Raw genomic sequence first — 18507 nt, 5'->3', positions numbered from 1 at the left:
TATCAGAGGAGCTGCCAAAGCTTTATTTGGCTTCAAAGCTTCTTCCTCCTCCACATCCAACATCTCAGACAGCCTTTGTTCCATAACGGAGCTAGGCACCACTGGCAAGGGTCCCCCCGTTAGTCCTTGAATAAAGGCTAAAATCGCCAATAAAACATGCACAACTTCAGCCGACGATAGGAGCATAAAGTTGGAGACTGATAGAGAACAGGCTTAATGTCAGGACTCCCCTGCATTGATAATGAAACAATCAAACTTATAAAAGTTCAAAGCTTTATTGCAAGTGTCAGGAAAGAAACGAAAGCCTGTTCTGAAGCTCAAGCTCTCAGAACAGTGTTAATATAGAATGTACTCCCCCTCCCCCCCCACATGTGAAACAGAACATGGAGACTTTCTCTGAAGCAGTTCTCCAGACTGCCACGGCTACAGTCGACTGATAAGACAGCTGTGGAAAAAGACAGAGCAGCAAAAGCATTGCATAGCTCAGGGGTCTGCGGCCATGCTGGCAGGGGCTGATGGGAATTGTAGTCCATGAACATCTGGAGAGCCGCAGGTTGCAGATCCCTGGCATAGCTGAAAGCCACAGATCCCATGGTAGCCCAACCCCCATGACTACCATCCTGACAAGCAGTGAGGAAACTCTTTGGGCCTCTTCCTTTCTTTATTTAGTCAAGGGAGTGCACCCTTGGCCCCTCTTCACTGGTTATTGCAATATCTGTTTGCAAATTGGAAGCAGGTGCATGATGGACCAGCATCCTTCAGGCATCAAGAATCTAAACGTGTGTATCTGTGGATGATAAAAGAAATTATAACGTGGTTTGTGATCATGTAGGTTTCTCATAATATCAGTTCTCAGTTTGTAAGGGCTAAAACAGGAAATATTCCATCTCTGAGAACTTGTAAAAAAATTGATTTGGTACAACCTGGGCAAGTAGAGGAAGGTGGAAAGGCCATGGCTGCCGGGCCTCCTACTGTGGGGGGAGACCACCTGCCCATAGTCCTAGTTGCTTGCCTTCATTCTGAGCCCTGTGGGAAAGGGCAGGATACAAGTCTAATAAAAATAGATCTTTTTAAATGGAACATTTGCAGCATTACTGTATCGCTTATGGAGGAAACTCAGGGTCATTCTACGAATCACCAGAAACTCTATGGTAAAACCATAGAGATTCCTAACTATCCTATATCACTTCTGCGTTCCCTCCAAAAGTGATATTAGTGACACAGCTGACACTACACCTCTTCCTCCACATCCCTTCCACTGCCTTCCTGCTGGTCACCAGTCTCTGCCTACTGGCCTTTGGTGTCTTTAAAATCTGTTTGCAACCAGCCACAAGTGATACAGTTAAATCTCCAACATATCCTGTTCCATTATGCAAACTAAGTGTGAAGCAGACACCAACTTCCCCTTTCCCTGGCCTTGCCCCCCTCTTATTCGTGCTTTGTGCTAAACATGCAGCTTGATAATGAGTTACAGGAAACCACTGTTTTGTGATATTTTGGCTTTTCCTGATTAAAAACAAAGCTTTTATACTATGGCTGTTCCTGGATAATTTTTTCTGCAGACCATAGCTGATTATAATGCATGTTTATGATGATTCTTGGGAGACTGGATTTGGGTGGGCCACCTATTGAATCGTTTCAAGGGGAACTTCTCTTCTTGCCTAAGTCTGTGCAGTGTCAGTTGTCTTTATTTGGTCTACTCGGGAATCTGACATTTAAACATCAGCAGAAAACATTCTGGATTATAAATTGTCAAATTGTTAGAAGTCCTGCTTGTTGTTCTTGTTTTCATTGAGTAGAGAACATGCATTCCATTTTGTCTGAAGTCTGAGGTTGAAAAAGAAAATTCTTGGCATTTCTGCAAAAAAGGAAGATCTCCTACCTAGAAATCAGTAAGGATTTCATTATAATGTTTTTCAAGCATATATTTGTTTAAACAAATTTCATTGTGTTATAAATCTGGCAGGTAAAACCCTGCAGGAAATGTTAAGTGAAGGATGTCCGGTATTAAGTTCCTCAAGAAAGAGAGTAAACATCCTTGTGTCTCCCCACAAAGAAGAATGCTGAAGTTAATGGACAAATTTAACTGTTTCCTTTTGTGTTTTTTTGTATGAGTAGACTTTTAAAGCTTCTATTATCTATTAAAGATTATTATTCCATTAAAGCCTATCTCCACATCCCGATCAGGCCCTCACATGGGAGATTCTTGAGGTTTGCCATAGAGGACAACCACTATCAGTTCAGAGCTCTTCCCTTCGGCCTCGCCTCTGCTCCATGCGTGTTCTCCAAAACACTTTTGGCCCCAGTCACACTACTCCGTCAACAGGGGATCCATATATACCTGTATCTGGACGACCTCTTAATTCGATCCAGAACCAAGAACAAGGAGAACCACAACCTAGAACTAGTCATCCGGACCATTCAACATCACGGGTTCCTGATCAACAAGGAAAAGAGCATCCTGGTTCCAGCCAAATGGATTCTACACCTCATGACCGTTATCGACTCCAACAGGAATGTGCTCTTTCTCCCAGAGGAGAAGATTTACAAGATCCAGAAGATGATCGGCTCGCTCCTGCAACCCAGATAAGCATCAATCCTATTCTTGGTCAGACTTCTAGGAATCCTGATTGCGGCCATGGACCTTGTACAATGGGGAAGGTTCCATGCTTGACCATTGCAACGATTCCTCCATCCATTTCAACAAGACATTGTACACAAGAGGAACAGACCCATTCTAATTCCCTGTTCCCTCAAGGAACAGCTTCGATGGTGGCTCTGCAAACAGAACCTGAATCAGGGCAAGCAATATCTGCATCTCAATCAGTGACAAATATTCACAGATACCAGCCTGCAGGGCTGGGGAGCCAGCCTCAACCAACAATATGCGCAGTGGAAGTGGGACAACCAACTATCCAAGCTGCCCATCAGTGTGTTGGAGGTGAGAGCAATTCCACTGGCACTTCAAGCATTCCAACCCTCCATCTCCGGCCAGCATATCTTGATCTGCATGGACAACATCGCGGCCAAAGCCTCCCAGATTTTGATTTGGGCGGAGCTCAACGTTCAGAGTATCAAGGCCGAACACATCAAGGGATCCTTGAACCTGAACGCGGATTGGCTGAGCTGTCAAACCATTTCCCCAGCAGAATGGATGCTGAACAGAGAGGCGTTCCTATCCATCACCCACAAATGCAGATATCCAGCATTTGTTCGCTGCATATCTAGTCGACCTGTTCGCTACGGCCCAGAATACTCAAGTTATTCAATTCATGTTCAGGTTCTACCATCACAAGGCCATGGCAGTGGATGCCTTATCGAGTCCATGGCCTATGTCCCTACTATAAGCGTTCCCACCAATTCCAATCATCCCAAAACTACTCAGAAAAATCATTGTGGAGAAGGCCCGAGTGATCCTAGTGGCACCCTTATGGCCAAGGAGACCTTGGTTCTCAACAATCCAGGAATTATCCATATGTTCTCCATACCAGATCCCAGTTTTCCCAGAACTCCTCCATCTGGGACCCCTGCTACATCCCAACCCAGACTGGCTCAGGCTGACCGTCTAGTTGTTGAGCGGAGGAAACAGACCAAAAAAGGCTATTCTAGAGAGGTGACCAACACACTGCTGGCCTTCAGACGCCCAACCACTTTCCGGATTTACAATTGCACGTGGAAAAAGTTCGTTAGTTGGGCCAGGATCAAGAACATCGATCCAGAAACTGCTCCCTTATCTTCAATTTTTGGACTTCCTGCAAGAAGGATTTCAATCTGGACTCAGAAGCAACACACTGAAGAGACAGGTAGCTGCCTTATCCATGGTATGGCATCATTTTCAAGGCTTTCCAGCCCCGCAACATCCAGACATTCTCAGATTCTTGAAAGGGGTCCAACAATCTTATCCCCCAATTTGCCACCATTTTCCATCCTGGAGACTGCACATGGTCCTTTCAGCCCTCACGAAGTCACCCTTTGAGCCCATACAGACCATCCATCTCAAGTGGCTCAGGATGAAAACACTGTTTCTAATAGCTATCACCTCAGCAAGGAGGGTATCAGAGCTTCGGGCCCTTTCAATCAATCCCATCCTCTGTGATTTTCACAATGACAAGGTTGTTCTCCGCATGGGCTCTACATTCAGACCCAAGGTGGTGTCTGCCTTCCATCTTCAGCAGGACATCGTACTACCATCCTTCTGTCCTCGTCCTTCTCACCCTAAAGAACGCTCCTGGCACACCCTGGACGTCAGGAGGGCACTTAAAGCATTCATTATATGAACTGAAATTATCAGAAAGACTCAAACCTTGTTTATTAATACCTCCAATCCAAAACTAGGACTTCCTATGTCCAACAGGTTCCATCAGTGCAAATCTTATGTCCTGCATTGTAGAGTCCTGCAAGGTCTTAAACATTCCAGTTCCAGAGGGCATCACAGCCCACTCCACCAGATCAGCGGCCACCAACGCGGCATTTAGACATAACGCTTCAGTAGAGCAGCTATCTGGTTGACCCCCTCAACATTCGTTAAGCACTACGAGCTACAATCACGGGGGGCAGCTGATACAGTTTTCGGTCGTATGATTCTGGAACACATTATATAGTCTTAACGACAGCCTGCCCTATTTAGGGACACTGCTTTGGAAGGTCCCACCAAGATGCCCTCCGCCTCCAAGAGAACGGTCCATTGGTTCACTTACCATGAAGGGGCTGTCAGAACTGCTGCGTGCTTTCTGGCATAATGTCAGAATCCCAAAAACTGAAACAAACTCATGTATAAGAACAGCAGTTTATTGAGTATTGAGGATCTTCTCTGGTCATGCCAGAACTGAGGTTTGCCTGTGCAAAACTCAGTAGTTAAAGTAGCTTGCCCCCCCCCCCCCCCCATCCTGGGAAAGCGTGCCCAAAAGGAACTGTGAAAGAGATAACAGTAGAGATGGCCAGGCACTGACCTTGAGCAGCACCTGGTACAGTATAACATCATACAGAAGACAGTTGAAAGTCAGTTAGAAATGCAATTAACCCATTCCACCCCCACCCCCACCCCAGCATACAGAAAGCAGCAATAGCAAAATCCCCCGAATAACAGGCCTCCTGACATTGGCCTTCTCTTGGTAGGCAGGAGGGCATCTTGGCCCTCCCTGTGCGTCGTTAACAAATAGAATGTGTTCCACTACAATAATGAATCTCAAACAGTTTTCTCCTTTTATATAGATGTAGGCTTCTTGTTAGGACCTCATCTTATTGTTATAGCAATGGCCAGTATTTACTGTTGCCTAACGTTTATGTGTTTATGTTTTGTGAGGCACTTGTTTTTTTTACCTATTATTACTTCAACTGCTTGGTCAGACGAATACTGGCTAAAATGGACTCCAAGCCTCAAGATGAAGTGGTGGAATTCTTTTTCCTGCTTCCCTGAGATGGGGTGGAGAATCACCCACCAAGATGCGCTCCTGCCTGCCAAGAGAAGGCCCCTTCACAGTAAGTGAACCAATGGACCGTTCTCTCTCACTCTCAACTGCAGGTCTTTTTGTCTGCACTTGTGTGTGGTGGTTCTTATGTTTAACAAGCTTGAGTATTTGAAAGTCTTCCTCCATATTTGCTGAGTTAAGGAATGCGATTTTTTTAGCTTTCCAAGGAGAGAGAGGGGGAGGGGACGGTTCAGAAAAATGGGTCACTCCGTGTCTCCTGTTCTGTTTATCCACTTCCTCATGTCCACCAAGCACAGAGACCACCCAGTCTTCCAAGACCTTCTCTGCTACCAAAGCAGAGAGGAGTCCATAGCTCCTATATTTCTTTATTTTGTTTATTATCATAACCTCATTTGGTGTTTTTCTTCCTGAATATATATAGAACTCACTTTTGTTTGCCCTCTACTTGCAGCCTAATCTCTGATTGCTGCATTTGTATCACTCCAGAAGGGTTATTTGGGATTTCAGTGTCAGTTCTCTTTGATTGCAATGCCTGGTCAGGAAAAGAGTTAAGGACTCCTGAAGACAACACGTGGTTATCTTTGATTTATAAATGATTTTAACCTCTTGATATGTGTCAAATCTGTCTATTTGCTTGGGTGATGCAAGTACAGATATTATGCAAGAATCTTGCTTTTATGAAAATTCATCTTGCATGACTTGGAGGCCCTTCCTTTGGGTTGGTGCAGGAGTTCTAAAACAACCCTCCGCCACATGTGTAGCTGTGTGTGGCAGAGCCAGTACGGTGGTTGTCAGGTACCGCTTACAATGCGAATGAAAGGGGCACCCTAAAAATTGTGCTGCTGCTTTGCAAATCATGTGAAGAGTACACAGAGTGAGCTGCATGTTTGCCTGATGTTCTCACATGCAGAAGTAACTCAGAGCTGCTCAGGGCTGTCTGCTCTGGATAATGTGTGTGGGAGTGGGGAGAAATGGTGTCTCATATATCACTGAGTGTGGAAGCAAGCAAACTGCTGCAAAGCATAGGCCAGAAGAATCTATCCAGTCTCTGTCCTGGAGTAGGCAGCAATATGTGTGACACTTTCGGAGTAAATAGTAATACAACAGATCCATCCTCCCTCCACTGGAGAGTTTTTCTCATCATGATATTGTTCCCATTTGCTCAGAAGCATACAGTATGAGCTTCTCTCCCCAAAATCCTTTCGTATATGTAGAAGACTTGAGGTAGTGTCAGTGGCAACCACAATTTGTGGTTAAAATCCATGAACACCTTTGCTCTCCCTCCCTTCCTCCCCCCCCATGGGGTTTCTGAGTTGGAGGCCCTGCAGAATTTAAATTCTGCAATATTTACATAGAACTCTTCAGCAGGAAGCATTGTGGAGTATTTTCAGATATCCCCAACCAAATTAATACTCACAAACGCAGCAGTCAGCAGTAAGCAGTTTATTCACGTCTATAGAGGTGGAGAGAACCAACCGAATCAGGGTGTGGCTCTCTGAAGTCTGCATCGCAGTGCAGCTCAATTTAAAGCCCCCCTCTCTGTCTCTTGAACCAATCCCAAGACACCACACGGCTCTTAGGGCTGATCATAGGCTCACAATCTTCCTAAAAAGGCAGTATTACAAATTTTACTAACCCACCCCAAAAATCCCCGTAACTTGTTATTCTGTTAGTTTCACCCGCTTTAAGCAACAGGTTATTGAGCAATGGTTATTTCCAGCCATCACAACGGTTATTTCCATTTCATGGCAACTTTGTACCTATGTACCCGTGAGTGATCCTCACATGATGGTGTCAGTTCCCTTTTCCTTGCACGCAGGCACACTACTTCTTTCCATGCAAGCTAGAAGCATCCGGTTTAATAAACAACCTTGAAATAGCTAGGGCAAAGTTTGAACTTATATCTGAAGCATATTTGAAGCATATTTCTTAACACCACACAAGCATATCGCATATAGTCTGCATATATATCTGAAAACCTCACAACTTATCAATATATTTTCCATAACAACAGCTAATGAATTCCTATCTAAAACCACTGTTTCAACTAATATTGGTTACCAACATGTTGTTTGAATTCCTTAAGGTCATGAGGTTTAGTGCTTAAGCCAAGTCTTTCAGAGTTCATGTTGTGACACCTGGCAGTTTCAAAAACGATAATCTGGATCTCTTGAGAACCATTGACTTTGATGGACTCTTGCTGGGATCAGACCCAAGCAGTGATTTTATTCCTTTGTGAATTTCATGATGTGCCTTATACTGAATCAGCCTCAAAACTGATCCATCAAAATCAGCATCGGCTACTGTTGCCTGGCAGCGGCTCTCCAGGACATCAGGTAGAAAAGTCTTTCACATCACTTCCTGCCTGGTCGACCTTTCTGGAGAAGCTGGGGACTGCCAAGAGGATGTTTTACTACTGAGCCCCCTCCCCACTCATGGAAAGAAGAATGCAACTGGTGGTGGGATTTTTCATCACAGCACTGCAGGGCCCAGAGCGATGTCACACAGGGGCATCCCTCGGATGGTACAAGAAGTCCTGCATCAGCTGCTGACATGGCAGCCTGGGTAGGGAGAGAGTCATATTTGCCACCAACGCCCCAAACTTCTCATACGCCATTGAACCTTCTTAATTTCAGTTGTAGTAAAAGAAGGGATGGAAAGCCTGCACTCTTGTTGCATAGACCCCTATGAACAACCTCTCTGTCTTGAGGACTGCTTCTCCTCATATTGATCAGGCTTGTGAAGCTCAGGAAAACACTCACGGAATTAATCAGGATTTTGTAGAGGGCCATAAGGAGATTAGATTCTCTACTGACAACAATCACTTTCGTACGTTTCACAGCCCCCTCTTAACCCCAATGTCCCCAAGATGAAAACTACTTATAGGACAAGTACTACTTGCTATTGCAGTAATGTTTGAAGTAAACATGCTGACGTCTGAGTCTGTCCACATTTTCATTTTTCCTTCTATGTGCTTACAAATCAATGACCTGTTTTTCTGGATGGCTTTAACAATGCTATGTTAAATGTTCAAACCAAAAGGAGGTCCCCGAAATACTTCCCCAAACTGCCCCCACCCCAAGAATTTCAAAATGGAAATGCAAAGTTTTGGAGTAACTGGGACACATCCAACAGGAAGGGCAAAAACAGGGCTGAAGGCAGAAGATTATCGAACACATCCTTTCATAATGTGGCATGCAGTAAGCTGTGCGCTTCCAAGGAATAAGCCTCATTTGCTATGCAACTTAGATGAACGCATGAAGCTGCCTTCCTCTAAGTCAGACCACTGGGCTAACACGTGCAGTATTGCTTACTCTGACTGGCAGCTGTTCTCCGGGGTCTCAGGGGGTGGTCTTTCAAATCACCTCTTAGTCCATTTATGAGGAGTTGCTAGGGATTCAACTCTCAACCTTTTTGCATGCCAAGAGGATTCTCTGCCACTGAGCCATGGGCCTCTTCTGTCCTTGTATATTACCTTAGTACTTGAAGAGAATCCTGGTATTAATTTGCTTCAACAGGCAGTTTTCTCAAAATCGTGTGGAAATTGATTTTTTTTTTGAACAATCATTTTTCCTTGAAGGATTATAGATTTGCCCATGGAGGCATCTGAGGCTAGGAACTTGCAACAAGTCACTTTCTAAGAAATATTTGTCAAATGTAGTTGAATGTTTACAAAACCTGAGAATCTCTTGATTCTCAAGAGATTTTTGAAATGAGCTTCTGGTAGTTATTGAATGTTTTCAGTGAGCAGACGTGTTTTTAAAGGAGATTTTCAATGATTAATGTGAAATGTTTAGAACAAAGGTTTAATATATTAAAAAGGAAATAGAAAAATTATTAATATCTCTTGTTACTCAGGCCTGTGAAGAGGGTACAGAAAGGGAGAAAGCTCTATAAAATGTAACCATGGATTCCACCATGGAATTCATACTGTTACTGTATTCTGATCAAAGCACAAAGCAGTGCGTTACATTGATTATAAGAGGTATCTGATGAAAAAAGTTTTGGCTCATGGAAATTTATATCTTGGAAAAGTATATTGGTACCAGGTGTTAATGGAATCTCCAAAAAATAGAAAAACAAAAAATAGCTCCAAGAACTCAGGGCTGAAAGACAACTTTAGAGGTGAACCAGGTTCATCACGAAGTCTATGAAAAAAAGAGCTGGTAGAAAGAAAGTTAAGCTGCCTTCTTGGAGGGCATATTCTGATTTATTTTTCCCCATGTGACCTGAATTTGATGTATTAATGTTTTGCTGAACTAGCATTTAAATATAATATTCCTTGAAAATAAAAACTGCCAAGACAATAGCATCTTCCACTTGGGAAGAGTCATTTGTTCAATATCAATAGTGTCGAAAATGGCTGTATGATTCTCTGAGATAACGGGTTCTATACCCACCCTGAACTTATCAATGAACAAAATCGGCTTCAGGAAAAAGTTTGGGGTAAAAGTGGTCTCAAAAGAAAAAAAACCACTGACGTGAAATTTAAAGGAATAAAAGTATGTGTGGAAATTGGGACAGTATGGGGCCAGAACTGACAAAAAAACCAATACGGAGAAGCCCTTTCATTGGTTTGGCATAATGCCTATGCTGAGAAAACACCACTGAAAACATTATTTCTCTCCAGAGGTTGGAGTGTTGGGTAGATAGAAATGGAACTGGTGCTGCCAAATGTCCCCACCCCACCCCACCGCACCCAATCCCTGCCAAGATATAGAATGGAAACAGATCACATGACTAACCCAGTTGCATGGGCCCCATGCTTTTTATCCTTAACCCTGTTTGCCCCCTCTGGGCGTCCATGGAGTAAACTGGTCCCTGGAGAAACAGAACACAAAACACCACATTTCAAGAAATGTTCTAAAAGTAGCCCAGAGATGATGAGGTCCGACTAACACTCGCTTTGTCTAATGGGGTTCGATGAGGGCCACAAGTGGCAGCTCGCCAGGTCAAGGTCCTCCACACCAGCTAAGACACGGTTCTTTTGCTGACTGGAGCTGGGGGGATTCGACTTGGGGCCTTCTGTGTGCCAGGCAGGCACTCTGCCCCTGAGCCACAGCCCTTCCTGTTAATATTTAAACAAAAATTAAAAATGAACCCTATGTTGCCAGCAGGATCAAAGAAGGATCCCAAGGGGGGTCCACAGGTAAGGCACTTGGGAAAATGGCAGGCCGCTTCCCAAAGACAGCTGGCAAGCTGGCAAATCCAAGCTCCTTGAAAGCTGTGTCCACTTGCCTCAGTTGTGTTGTGGTGTTTTTGCACAGTTCCTTTACCTGCTTACAAAAGCAAAGCCTCTTCGATCCCCTGATACTTCACTTCCGTTGCCAACTACTGTAGTGTAAACAGATTAAAAATAAGATCCTGCGCTTTAAAGCAGGCTAAGTGATCATGTCTCTGTGCAAAGAGGATTTCAGTGAAAGCTGTTCTGCAGTCATCCATCCGGGCTGCCCTGTCTGTAAAGTACCATTTAAATGAACAGGCACTGGGAAATATTTCAGATTCTTCGGGACCAGCATCAGATTAACCAACGTACACATAAATTTGTCATCAGCACCACATTTTTTGGCATTTGGGCAAATGGGTGCCTGGATTTTTGTAGGTGGTGCTTTTGCTGTTCATATTCTTGATGCAATTTGAATTCAGCCATCCAGCTCCCAAGTGGAAGGGTTTTGCTGCTGCGTGGGGGGCGGGGGGGGGTTGCCTCTTCCTAGTAGAGAAATAAAAATTAGAGGGTTTGAGAAGTATTTGAAGAAAACTTGGAACAACAGATACCAAAATGGGGAACAGATAATTAAAAGTCCGGCTCTGTATTTTCTCCACTTGGGATTCTTTGGGAAATGAATTGATATTCAATGTCAGCCTGCGTAATGGAGAACCAGTCAGTCAGCTGTAAACAGTTTTGCAACTTCACATGATGGAAGCCAAAATTTCAGTCTAGAGTGCCAAGCAAAAGACTGTAATTAATTTACATTTGCCAGTGCATGCATGCAAGAAAGTGGTTTGGTATACAGGTTGGAGCAGGGAGACTGAAGGATGGAACAAAACACAGCGTTCTGCTCTGGTTTCCCCCCCTTTTTTGGTGTTCTCCTATGTTTGAGTCTGTTGCTTGAATACAACCCTAACCGCCACCACCAAGATACAAGTAAGCCTACAAAATGCCCAATTGCCAATTTCCTTTCCTCAGGCAATAGGTTTGTTGTCCTGTCCTTCTTCATGCAAGATGCCACTGGCAGCCTTGAGTCATAGACCAAAGTCAAAAGAATGTTGGTTGCAGATTGCTTCCATTATGTCGAGTTGCACAGAAAGCTTTTTTCAGGTCTAAGTATTCTTAGGAGTTTCCTTAATAAATCAGGCATGATGTTCTGTGAGGAAGGGCAGGCTATGATACGCCTGGGAAGCTGGCGAGACCGGGAAAATGTCTTGGAAGTCTGCATCCTCTTGTGCTGAGGGCATGCCATTTGATTGTGTGGCTTTAGTATAATTAAAATAAATAGGCTAAATTTGGTTTGTTTATATTCCCCACACAGATAAACTTGTGCTGATTGTCCCCTTTCTAATGTTCTGTCATTTCCACATGCCTGTGAATAATTACAACAAACTTACGGCAATCTCACTGAGTTTAAGGAGAGACGTAGCCAGTTTTGCAGATAAATCTAAAAAGCATTCCTGCCCACACTGCTGTGCCTTGTGTCCCAGCAAAAGAGCTGACTTGGTTGACCGTGACCGAGGGCCGGGGGGGGGGGGGTTTGAGAAATCCCTGGCCCACATCCCATCTGTGAGCATCCTGGGTACTTCCCGGCCTGGGCCGGCCCGGGCTCAGCCACACCCCTGTAGGGGTGAGCCCGCGAACCCAGCAGAACCGTAGATAGAGCGCCTGGAATGCCGGTGCCAGCTACGGCCTTCTGGGCGCACACGCTCCCCCAACCCCCGCTCCCCCGTGAGTCACGGGTCATGAACTGCCTGACTCGCAGTCACCAGGTGTCCCATACAAAGGGACAAAGGGGCTCTTGCCCTCAGGTGAGGATTAGACCCAGACGCGGATGCTTCCTCCCGCACGTAGCAGCCCGATGAGATCATGCATCACATGATGGTCTCCCGCTCTCCCGACCTCCCGCTCTCCCGCCTGCCCGACCCCTTTACACGCCCCCAGTGAAACCCTAATAAAAGGTGCGAGGGGCGAGCACACGGCAGAGTTGCCAGGATCACGGGATCCCGCGCTTCCTGCTACTGGCTCTCTCCACCAGATGAAATCTCCGCGTCTCGTCTCTTCCTTGGGGCCTCGTGGGCAAGACTACACACCCCCTCCTGCAGTGTGGAGAGACTGGCCTCCGTGGCAAAGTTGTATGATGGGAGGTAGGGAAAGGTGCTGTACAAATGCTCAGAATTAGAACTACACCTAGTCTGCTCACATGTGAATGAATTAGTTTCTGCTGTCCAGAGAGGCAGAGGCCTGGCAGAGATTCAGGGCTGCTGGACCTTGTTGTGAGGAGTTTTCTCTTCTCCTTCCTGGTTAATTTTCGGGAAGATTGTAAGTCCCGTGATAAAGAGGTGGGTGCTCACCGTTACCTGGGCTCTTGCCCCGTGGGCTCCATTAGCAGAAAAACAGGTGAATGAAAGGGCAGGGATCCCGAAAGCATCCGGCGGCCCTCCACGGGTGGGAAAGACTCTGTGTGGGCTCCAGGTGCCCGAGTGTTGATGTGGCTGGCTCCCGGCAACAAGTGTGATTTTTAAAGACAGTCGTTTTGCACAGGGAGGGGGGAGTAGCAGCAGCTGTCTGGTGATCAGGGAATTGGTCTGGCTTTGGCAGGCAGCTGCGAGTGTCTGTCAGCGTTATCTGTCCAGCTACTGCTGTCGTTCTGTTGCTCCTGTCAGCAGGCGAGGCTGTTGGCACTCCAAGGCAGAACACTGAGGGTATGGAAGGAAGAAAATGGCAGCCTGCGAGCCAGCGTGGCTGTGGGGTGGGGGTGCTCTGGGGGTGCTCTGAGTGTGAGTGTGTGTGTTTGCGTGTGTGTTGGCAGCATGGAAACATGCTGGTGGGACTTATGCCTCTTTGCATCAACCTGCTCTCTGCTGAGACAGCATTTTTTACATTGTAACAAGTATATGTGGGAACCTGCAAGAAAATTATGGGGTGACTTTTCTCAAGTTATCCTCTATCTCAACACAAGTTTGCACCTGCATTTTTGCTTACGCTGCCATGTGAACATCGTCTTGTCTCCCCAGCATCTCCTCCATGCTCTCCTTTCTGCTCTGGTACCTCTCCTGTTCTTGCAGGACAGCCCAAGGGACACTGTGGCAGTGGCTCCACTGCCTCGTGGGCTCACAGGGCCACTGGACAAGAGCACCCGCTCCAGCATCAAACCCTGGGAGTTCTTTGGAGACCCACTCAGTCTTGTCTAGGAAACCAGAAGTTAAGAAGTCACGGGTCAGTCCTTCACCTTGAGAACCTGAGGAAAGGGGTAGTGATCTTCCCCTTCTGACATCATGAGTTGAAAAGGCACATTTAGATACCTTTTTCCACTGAAAGATTTAAGTGCTGTCAGTCATGGTGCAGCAGAAGTAAAAGTAGCATTCTTCCTGGGGTGAAAATAGTCTTAAATGTCTAGGTGTATGAAAGAATAATTTTTAAGCACAGCCTTTGTCAAAAACATCATTCTGTGTACTGTTAAACATGGCAGTTTAATATAAGAGAATTTATATTGCCTTTTTCAAATGAAGACATTCCTTTCTGTTTGAAAAAAAATGGCCGACAGATCAGGGGCAGCCGGCTTTTCAAATCTTCCCAGGAGTTTCCTTTGCTTGCAGAGCTCATCCGGTGGCCATTTCAATGCAAAAAGTTTGTTTTTCCTGGAATGAAGTCCTTTCAGAGAGGAGAGGTGCAACCTTCCCAGCGACTCTTGGTCCTGTCGCTAGTGACAGCCAGCAGACTGTGTCCTTCCCTGTGCTAGCTATGTGGCTTCCAACATCATGACATCCACTATACTCTTTTCCGCTACCTCCTATTAAGAGGTGTTGGGCAGACCCAATATTTTGAATCATAGGTAGACCAGGGCAATTGAAAGTAATGGGTAAACCTGGCCTCTGTGGAGGGCAGGTCTACCCAATACTTCTTAATGGGACATAGACCTGCCCTCTGAATGGCTGCAATTGTTAGATAGTGTCTTTGTAGCTATGAAGACGCCTCCCTCAAAACAAACAAACAAAAAGGGCGGGGGAAGACACATGCATGGGATCGCCAGGAAAAAGAAACTGTTCATCTACTTTTTACCTTGAAATGGGCAACAGATGAGTCTGCAATTGGGGGAAACTGCTGAGAGGATTCTGCAAACGGCGGCGGCAGAACGGAGGCTCCTGAAGCTGACGCAAAATGGCGGGCGCAACGAAAAGGAAAGTTCTTTTTATAGGAGCTGTAAGGTGGGGGGGGGGAGTGGGGGAAAAATGAAACTTAACTTTCTGTGCCTCTCCCTGGCCTAATCTTCAATCTCCTACCATTTGGCAAGGGTGATTTGAAAAAAAATCCTTCGAAACGGGGGGGTGGGGGGGGGAGGGGAGAACAAGGCAGGCACTAGGACCCCCTCGGAGCATTTTACTAAAAGTGAGGTCCCGGAAGAAGTGGTGGATTAATTCACAACTGAACTTAAATCTTTTGGTAGAAACGAGTACAGTGGATGTCATGGTGCTGGAAGTCATATGGGGAAGGACACTCTCTTCTTTTTGCCAGCAGCCACTTGTGAGGCTGAGCGTCTCCTCTGCTAAAGAATGCCATTCCAAGGAGAAGTTGACTCTAGCTGTAGCCATCTTAGACCAGACAAGCAGTTGTTAGAGGCTGCTGCTTCTCTCTTGGCTAGATAGGCCTCTGATTGCATTGTCAGCTGCCCAGGGATTGCAGAGATGAAGGGAACATCATTTTGGTCTTTGGCCAAAGGGCTGAGGGGTGGTGGGTGGATGTCCTACCTCCATCTCTTCAAGAAAAAGGAGGAGCCCTCACCAGGTGTAAACAACTTGCTATTTTACTCTGGTCCTGTCTAGCATTTCTCATTTTTACTTTGTAAGCCTGGTAGAAGGGTCTTCATTTTTCATGTAAACAATGTGTCACCAGCATTGTGCATTGTAATTGTTGTGTGGGAGATAATTTTTTGTATGAAAAGTGAGATGAAAAGTCAGTAGGGAATCCCAGGGGAGCCCCACTCCATCCCTCCCTGTCTTCCTAGCCCGCTGCTTTGTCCCCCTCCCCCAGTGTCTCCTGCCTTTCCTCTGCATTCTCTGCATTGTTTGCCAATTGGCCATGCTGGCAGGGGCTGATGGGAATTGTAGTCCATGAACATCTGGAGTGCCATAGGTTCGCCACCACTGGTCTATGGGTTAAATCTAAGTGAAGGCTGAAGAACAAATCACCTTGGCCCATTTGCCCAGGTCTCTTTATTAGAGTTGATAACAGAGGTTTCCAGGAACCTTTCGTCCCATTTGCTCTTTCTTGCTTGACAGCAAGTCGTTGAGGTGCATGAGGGGCCCCTGACAGAATCTTTGTTTCTGTCCAAGTTAGGGAAGACGAAGACCCTTTTGCTGACTGCCTTGCCTGGAAAGAGCGAGGTCTTCCTTAAAATAAACCTCATGTACATATGAACACATCCCAGCTATTTCTGAAACGGGAAGACTCCAGCTGAGGATTTCAGAAGTACAGAATAAGGGATTTTAAAAAACAAAGTCAGATGTTTGTGATTGCCTTAAGAAGGATATTGTGAGGGGCGTTTGGGCCTCTATGAACTTACCGAAGTCAATTTGTTGGTTCTGTTCTCTTAGTAGAGAGATAACATGATGTGTAGACAATATTGTCTTTATTGTGTGCAAGTCTTATCACATGTGTGTTCAGCTAAAGGCACTTGTATCTTAATACAAGAATTGTATTACCTTTCCATTATATATATATACACCATATATACCTTTCCATACATACCTTTCCATTATCACCTTTCCATTATTCTTAGCAAACTTTTAAAGAACAGATTGTATCTAATACTTGAGATCCTGGAATGATTTTGCACAAGCATTAATACCTGCAGCAGTAATATCCGTGGATTCTTGTGACAGCTTCTCCATCAAGGGAGTCAGGAATGCTGATTAAGATTTTCTGTCAGGCAGTTTTATCCTATCAAGAATGGGGCCTTCCTCAGGGATAGAACATCTGCTGGACTTGCAGAAGGTTCCAGATTCAGTCCCTGGCATCCCCAGGGGGTCGTGTGAAAGAAACCCGTCCGCCTGAGACTGAAGAGCGGCTGCCAGTTGGGGGACCAGTGGCCCGATTCAGTGTGCAGCAGGCAGCTTATCCCACCATGACAGAACTTCCTCTGGAATATACTAGGTTACGGTAGCTTGAATGGCAAAAGGATGGCAAAAAGCATTGGTTGTCTGTTTTATCTGCTATCGGTTGATATTGTACTTGCCAGACCTTGGTGATATTGGGGGGGGGGGGGGGGGTTGGGCTAAAGAAAGAGATGGAAGGGGTTTGCATTGATGAGGCAAAGACCTCTGTGATCAGCTTCGCAAGGCACAGATCATTCTACCAGGACCTAAGATGGCTCCTGTCCACATGGGTTCTTTAAAAGTTATGGTTGACAAGCATCTGGCAAACGATGCTCGAGGGTGGTGTGCTGCGTTTGGCTTGGTGGGTCGCAAACTGTGTGTGCCTTCCTGTTTCATATGCTGCAGCAGTTCATACAAACCAAGGACAGCAGCCCCTGTTTCCTGGCCCTTCAGCCATGATCCTTGGTGTGAAATAAGGAGCACTGCAAGTGAGGGTATGTTGGCTTCACAGCAAACCCTAAACAGAGCAGTGGTTTAGTGCGTGGCTCCCCTCCACCCGAAAAGTTAAATTAAGGAAGTAAGACCAAGAATTGCAGAATAATTTGACTAGTCAAATTCTGTGCCAAGAAACTTTCAGCACTGTTTTGCGCAATTCAAAATATTTGGACAAGTATTTGGATGGATTGGTGGTGGGAAGTCATGCATAGGTTGTTTGGTGATGGAAACAAAATATGAAGATAGAAAAATAGATAGTTCACAGAAATGAGGTGATATTGTCAGAACTGAATTCAGCTCATCAGCACTGGCTTCCAGTTTTTGTTTCCAGCCTCAACACTGGATGATGGCTTGATCTTTGATGCTCTGAATGGTTTAGATCTAAACTACATGTGCTCTGCCAGCGTCATCCAACCAAAGAGTTGGGAGTTGCACAGGGGATTTTGCTCCAGAGGGGCTCTCATTAGAGGAAGTTCAGCCGCAGAGACCTGTCCCCCCCCACCCCCAACCATGGAACTCCCTCTCCCTGGAACAGAGAGGGAGCAATTAACTGAAGTCCTTTACCTGTCTTTCTGGAAATCACATGACACTGTCAAGGGGAAAAGCTCAATGTGGATTGTAGTGTAAAGTTGAGTTTATGCGGCATTTCTTCTTTGATTTCAATGTGCTCTATTGAATATTTTGTGAATTATTCTGGGATCCATTTGGTCAAAAGACCACATATAAGCAAGTCAAATAAATAAATATGTCAGATAATAATTAGAAAACCTGAACAAAATTTGATTGCATCTCTGAGCCATAACAAAACATTCTAAAGATTTGTGCTGCAGCTGTGGGAACTAGATGCTGGTTTCATCCATACAAAAGAGATAATGTTTTGTCAAAGGCTTTCACGGCCAGAATCATTGGGGTGTTGTGTGGTTTCTGGGCTGTGTGGCTGTGTTCTAGTAGCATTTCTCCTGATGTTTTGCCTGCATCTGTGGCTGGCATGTTTAGAGGATCTGATGGTAGTAAAGCAAATGGAATATATATACCTGTGGAATGCCCAGGGTGCAACAAAGAAGCATTTGCCTGTTAACAAGCATAAAGGGTGCAGTTAGCAAGCTTGATTTGCATGTGTTGGGTGGGATTCACCCATTTAGCATGTGAGTAACCATGAAGATAATAAAGGGTGCAGATAGCAAGTTTGATTTGCATGTGTTGGGTGGGATTCACCCATTTAGCATGTGAGTAACCATGAAGATAGCATAATCAATTAGTGAGGGCATCTGCATTGTAG

The 18507-nt window shown here is 45.3% G+C and overlaps 1 protein-coding gene across 4 annotated transcripts in view; it reads left to right on the top strand.

Annotated features, from left to right (window-relative positions):
• The window catches only part of MYO10 (myosin X), a 293414-nt gene that overhangs the window by 56890 nt on the left and 218017 nt on the right, over positions 1-18507 (top strand). The gene's annotated exons all lie outside the window — the stretch shown is intronic.

Source organism: Sphaerodactylus townsendi, linkage group LG09 (genome assembly GCF_021028975.2).
Source record: "Sphaerodactylus townsendi isolate TG3544 linkage group LG09, MPM_Stown_v2.3, whole genome shotgun sequence".
NCBI lineage: Eukaryota > Metazoa > Chordata > Lepidosauria > Squamata > Sphaerodactylidae > Sphaerodactylus > Sphaerodactylus townsendi.
Note: the sequence above shows the minus strand (reverse complement) of the source record. Positions and strands in the feature narration are given on the sequence as shown.